Below are 7,112 nucleotides of genomic sequence, written 5' to 3' on the forward strand. Positions count from 1 at the left end.
CTCTCTGTTAAACCTATTAAGAGAAGCAAGACAAACTGATGCTTGAAGTGCTCTGTTACATTAGAGTTTCGAAAATGCAATACTTCGGTACATTAAATTTACATGGCTGTGTTGTACCAATAGTTCATCTCAGGATGGGAATGCTTACAGTTAGAGGTCATATGCCAGTCTAGAGCATATACTGAATTGATTATATGGATGATATATGCATGCGCAAAAATTGTCATCCCTATGAAGACATTGCCACAGTTGGGAGTCCAGCATCTTCCCCGGGGAAAATCCTAGAATACGTAACCCCCTGAGACTAAGGGGAAGACGACCGCAGAAAGCGAGATGGATAACAAAAGCATAACAGTATATGTCATTAATCAAATTATAGGGGGTTCTCATATCTAATAACAACAGAATAAACATCAAAATAATCACATTTAACTTGGAACATAAAGAGACGAGGTACAGCGTGCCATGAATGAAAACAAATGATAAACGACAGAACATTTCTTTCTTAAAGCCTGTCGGTCTGGCGGCATTTCAGCTTGTGTCTTTGCTACATGAGTAACAATGACTATTCCATTTTTCCGCAATACGTAAATCAAAATCTATTAGGAAAGCCAAAGGCAAAGTACTAGATAAATATTGTTGGTATCAACATAGAGGGAAACAAATACTAGTAGTAGACAAGTTGATACCAACAATATAGTCAGGCAAGAAAATAACTCATATCACCCCAAACCATAATGATTACAAAAAAAGGAACAACAATGATTTCCTTTCGCATATTATGAGCCTAAACGTACTTTTGATTAGCAATTTCGTACTGCAAGTTGCCACGAAAAGAGAGAGAAAATCTATGGCTACAACAGGTGGTACAAATTCCCTGTGACAAAACTACCTATGTTGTGTTGACCACCGACAGTTTTTTTCGAAATCAAGTAAAAACTAGAGATAAATATTAGCTTGTTCAGCAAATATGAACAGGTTTGCGTTTCAGTGTAACTAATGTGGGGGGAAATGAACATAACTAGAAAGGTAACAGTTGTAAAGTAAATAGTTAAAACACGTCATATTTCACTTCATCTCTATCCCCTGCAAAATCTTAAAAACTGACTGTTCTGAAATGGAATATTTTTGTAAAACCCACCCCCTTGGGAGAATGTACTTTTCCGGTGGTACCTTCAGTTGAAAAGAACATTTTCACTAAAACCTTTTGCATAATTACCCCACTTTTGAATTTCACGTAAGAAAGAAGTGGGGTAAGTTTCGGTCCCTTAGCAGCTTGCCACGGAACTGCAGGGGTGTTTTTGTTAAGAAATCTTTCAAACAGGATTGCAGAATACAGTAACGATATATTACCATGCACTATGGTGTGCAGGAAGCTTAGACAAAGATGTACATTATTTGAAGAAGCTGTCATCTGCGCTGCATGGTAATTTGTGAAGTGAATCCGTCACTATTGCCCTTAAACCGTTATCATAAACATTAATATGTCAGCAGAGACCTAAGTCTGTCACCCTTGCCCCTTATCTGTCACGAAAGCCTTTAATCCCTCAGCGTTGTCCTTATCCCGTCATCATAGCTCTTAATCTCTCACCATCATCCTTAAACCGTCACCATAGCCCTTAATCCGCGACCTTTGCCCTTAATCCGTCACCACAATCCTTAATCCGTCGCCCTTTTACTTAATCTGTGATCGTTCCTCTTAATCCGTCATCCTTGCCCTTAATCTGTAATCATTTCCCTTGATCCGCCATCCTTACCCTTAATCCGTCACCTTAGTCCTTAATCCGTCACCCTTTCCCTTAATCTGTACTCATTTCCCCTAATCCGCCATCATTACCCTTAATCCGTCGCCTTAGCCCTTAATCCGTTACCCTTCGCCTTGATCTGTAATCATTTCCCTTAATCCGCCATCCTTACCCTTAATTCATCAACCTAGCTCTTAATCTGTTACCCTTTCCCATAATCTGTACTTATTTCCTTTAATCCGCCATTCTTACCCTTAATCTGTCACTTTATTCCTTAATCCGTTACCCTAGCCCTTAATCCGTTGCCCTTGACCTTCATCAGCCATCTTTGCTCTTAATCCGTCACCATCACCCTTAAACCATCATTATAGCCCTTAATCCAAGACCTTTGCCCTTAATCCGTCACCACAATCCTTAATCCGTCACCCTTTCGCTTAATCTGTAATCATTTCCCTTAATCCGTCATCTTTACCCTTAATCCGTCAACTTAGTCCTTAATCCGTTACCTTTCCCTTAAGCTGTAATCATTTCCCCTTATCCGCCATCCTTACCCTCAATCTGTAATCATTTCCCTTAATCCGCCATCCTTTCCCTTAATCCGTCACCCTGGCCCTTAATCCGTTGCCCTTGACCTTCATCATCCATTCTTGCTCTTAATCCGTCTCCATAACCCTTAATTTGTCACGAAAGCCTTGATCCCTCACAGTGGTTGCCCTCAATCAGTCACGTCGCCATAACCCTTAATCCGTCACCATAGCCGTTAATCTGTCACCCGATAACCTAATCCGTCACCTTTTCCCTTAATCTGTCATCCTTACCCTTAATCCGTCACCATAACCTTAATTAATCCATAACCCTAACCATAATCCGTTACTCTTGCCCTTAATCCATCGTCAATGTTACATCTTGTTATGACCAAATTTTAGGTCTTTTAGGCAATATAGTATATAGATATAGACCACAAATGGTATGACATGTTAGCAAAGTTGGGATGGTGCCATTGTGATGGAAAATTTGACTGGGTATCAATTTTAAGCCCTGTTTCCGAGTTAATGACTTCTCCAGGCACAGCAACATGGATGCACCCATGGGAGTATCAGTTACAGGGTACTGGTCTGGTGGGCGGACATAAGGACACAGCTGCAGTCACACAGTCTAGTACCGTGGCCACAGTGTCTAGACGTATGAGAACAAAGGGCGTTTCTTGTGTTAGAAAACAACTCATTTCTAGCGATAATATGGAGATTTCTAAACTCTAATCGAAAGTTGTGACAACATGGTGAGCAAGAAGGGATGTATCACCTCCATGTCAGCAGTGGAAACAACAACGGGGAAGCACGGCCAGAAGAGACTGGAAGAATATGGACTGTTTGAAAATAGCAACACCAGACGTTTGTTCATTAATCTCCAAGGCAGGAAAAGTTGTTGCACGTTCCGCAGACAGGACTCGACTATGGAAATTTAGATTCTGAGACTGGAAGGACAAATAACACCAGAGCCGATCTGTACAGAACCGAGGTAAGAGGCGTCTGTTTCTGTTTTTGTGCAGGTAGGTCTTTTCAGTTTTTATGTTAACGTTACGCTTTTGTGGTCATTTCAGATACCTTTCATGGCAAGGTAGAGATTTCGGCAAGTAGCCATTTTCGAAACCATCTCGACGTATGTTTGATATTCAGAATTGCTGTTAAAAGTGTTATTGAAACTTTTTAGGTTTGATGAAATATGAGCAATAACTTAGCAGCCTAGAATTTAGAAATACGTCGCATTCATCCACGTTTCAAAATCATGTGCCATACAAACGTTGAAATTCCAGAACTAATTCTAGTATGTCGCATGTCCACGTATAAGAACTAATTCCAATACAACTTATTTGTACACATTTAAAAATCTACATCCCCGACAAATGTAGACTGTTACAGTAGAAAAACTACAAATGTAGAAAAGAATAATACGTCGCACTCGTCCACGTATGAAAATCATACGCCTGACAGATGTAGAAATTCCAAAACTAATTCCAGTACATCTCACCCCTAACAAATGTAGAATTAACTGAAGACAAAGTACAAATGTACAAAAAAACAGTACGTCCCATCGTCCACGTATGAAAACCATAAATCATATGCCCGAAAAACGTAGAAATGCAATTCTAGTACATCTTTTTGTCAAGTATGAAAATGTGCAAAGCCCCCCCCCCCCGACAAATTAATTTAGAATTAGTTGTGTAGTTAGAAAAAATTATACGTCGCATGTATCATCCACGTATTAAAATTTTACGCCTGACAAACGTAAAAATTCCAAAACTAATTCCAGTACATCTCATTTGTCCACGTTTGAAAACCTCAACCCCCGACAATTGTAGAATTAGCTGAAGATAAATTAAAAATGTAGAAAAATGATACGTCGCATTTGTTCACGTGTAAAAAACATAAAAAACTAGAAAGGCAACATTTGCGGGAGCAAATGCAACTTGTTTCGCCCATTTCCCTCCCCACGCAAAAATCGACTGTGGCATAGAGGCTAACGTTTGTTGTATGTCTGCAATGTTGGTATTTGAATGAATAATTGAATTGAAGACCAGTCAGAAATGGATCTCTCCCAATTTGAAACCCTATGCATGGATGGGCTCTTCCAGGCACCCATATTCATATGCTATTATTTTTTTAGTACAACGCTACGCCACACATTTTGTTTAATGCGCTATCGATCAGCGCCGATATTCAAGACTTCCCCGCGGCCCGATAGTGTAGACATGTAACAGGGGTTTACGTAAGGAGGTTGAAAATTCTTACTGATTTACGTCATTTTTAGCCAAAAACTTTAAACAACTACTCAAAGCAAGCTCAACGTAAATTTTCACGCACTTCACAACTCTCTATTGTTAATGTTAATGTTATTGTCAACGTCCCGACACGGGATGTTTCCTAAGGTGGGAAACGTTGGGTACTTTGTGTGCACTATTGTGCGCACTAGTGTCCAATCTTGGTGACAGAGGGGTAGAAAATTCGTGTACATAGCGAGGAAATGTCAGGTTTTACCATAGTTTCCAAGCTTGCGAACTTGTAGAAATCTTTGTTTCCATGCAGTGTTAAAATAAGAAAAACACCGTGTGTGTCGAAAAATACCACCAGAAAAGTTTTGAACCTTCTCAATTGCACTCACATAACTTCAGTAGGACACAACAATAACTTACAACACAAGGATGTGAGCCAGGGAGTAGTGAAGTTGTGTCTGTACCTGTCAGAGTGCTAGTAGTGCCCCTAATTAAATTGACTATTTCAACCAATCAGGTTGAGCTTGATAAATCTGCGCTCTCTCATTGGCTGACCGAATTAGTCAACCCGGCCAGATGAGTAAAGATGTGACCTTTAGGTCAGTGACCCCATATGAGGAAAATAGCCGATCTTCTTCCCAAAACACCCTCTAAAATCGCATTTCGAAGTATTGTATGCCAAAAGTGCGATGGGATTCTTTAAATATTTGTTCAATGTACCACCATAGCAAATTTCAGGTCATTTGGATGTATTTCCAGAGCACAGGAGGCCAAAATGTACGTTTTTGGTCAGAAAAACCTCAATAATTTCACGTTCAAGGTCAATATCGAAAAAAATAAAAATAATGCTCCCAGGGTATTTACCCACTCTACATGTATACCAAATTTCAGCTCAGTTGGTGCAGGGACGACCGAGCTGAGTCGATAACAAGATTTGACAGGAGAAAGAAACCATACGAACACAATATATTGCGCCCAACAGTATGTTGGGCTCAACATAATTACAAATGTAGAAAAAAAAAGGATACGGCGCATTCGTCCAATTCTTAAAGTATCAGTTATACCCCCATTCCACTTGGACGGCGCTTTCGCCGCGCTCTCACGGCGACATAAGGACCCCATTCCAAGTCACAACACGGTTACGGGGGGCAAATGACCCATATCTTTATATAATTAGTTCGAAATATTTCGAAATGTGAAATAAACCTATCTGGCTATCTATATTTCAAATCTATTAAATCTATTAAATTATCTCTTTTGACAGTCACTTTCGAAATGTTTGCAAATGATCAGAACAACTTCTGAAACATAGTATTCTCGTATTTTCTTTTGTTAGAAACATTTATGAATACTTATAAAGATTTGTAATTAATAAAACAATAATTCGAAGATATAATAAATACCATTAAAAAAACGTAAAATTGACCAGATCGCCGTGAGAGTGCCGACCCAAAATTGTGAAATTGCTTATCAGTTTCACGCATATTTAACTCCAAATGTTGTTTTCCTAGCTAAAGATAAAATTAGTACAATTTTACCTGTACTAAAATGCGAATTTCGAGCCCTATTTTTTTAATCGAACTCCAAAACCTTGAAGTAAGTATAACACGCCATATTCGTAGGTACTAAGAAATATGTCAAACAGCTTATCAGTGTCACATACATTCTAAATTTTGTTTCCCTGTGGCTGTAGGACCTAGCAACTACATGACTAACACGCCACCGCCAACTACTTTGAAAAAGAAAAGCCAATCATGATTTTGGAATAGTCTAATTCAAGTCAATAATTCAAGAGGTTAAATCGACCGAAGCTGTCTACCGTCTTCAGAGACGACAAGAACCAAAGAAGAGAGCATTCAGGTTGATATGTTTCTGTATGTTTTTTTCTCGATCCCTGCACAGGTCACCTATACCGGACTACAAGGTCATCCGGGGCACCCGGTATCCACGTGCACTAGGGAGGAACAATCCAGGCCTGGAATAATCTGGCCGTTTCCCACACAGACTCTAACCGCAGCAGGGGAGGTCGCCGGAGACCTTCCACTGCCGGACCAGCATCAAAGCCGTGTTACAATGATTGTGCTGTTACAACCAGACATTACTTGACACGATTTAGAGAATCCACACACTGGCGTGCACATGTTGTCCACTTTATTTGATTCAAACGAATACGTATTGTCTATTTTGTTGTTTACTTTAGTGTGCAACTTTTAGAAGCTGATTTTGCATGTATAACGTTATGAAAGAAAATACAGGTGATTAACCTCGTTAAAATCAAACCGGATGTACGAATGGTAGAAACCCAATACAAATGTGTATGCAACTGCAAGCTGCAGTAACATTTCACTCCTTTACTTACGTCCAAGAAGTTACAGTGCAACTCCTTACCAAACTTGGAACGGTTACTTTAGAATTAGTCTGCTAATTGTTGTGCTATAATTCTTTGACGGTTATTCATTTGTTTATTAATAAGTGAACTGCAGCGAAGAGATAAAGTAATCAATGTTGTGTGAGCAGAGTAAGACAGGAGACGAGAGATTTGTAAAACTAGGAAATTAAGGTCAAGAGAGCAATAGAGACATTCAGTAATTAATAAG

General features: G+C 39.4%; 1 long non-coding RNA gene across 1 annotated transcript; it reads left to right on the top strand.

The window, feature by feature from the left end:
* Window positions 1-2,400: 2,400 nt before the first annotated feature.
* LOC136448603 (uncharacterized) lies at window positions 2,401-6,844 on the top strand. The gene is made up of 2 exons (XR_010757905.1): window positions 2,401-3,263; window positions 6,418-6,844. It is a non-coding gene; the product is annotated as an uncharacterized lncRNA (long non-coding RNA).
* Window positions 6,845-7,112: the final 268 nt, after the last annotated feature.

The sequence above is a fragment of the Branchiostoma lanceolatum genome, chromosome 14, assembly GCF_035083965.1.
Source record: "Branchiostoma lanceolatum isolate klBraLanc5 chromosome 14, klBraLanc5.hap2, whole genome shotgun sequence".
In the NCBI taxonomy this organism is placed as follows: domain Eukaryota; kingdom Metazoa; phylum Chordata; class Leptocardii; order Amphioxiformes; family Branchiostomatidae; genus Branchiostoma; species Branchiostoma lanceolatum.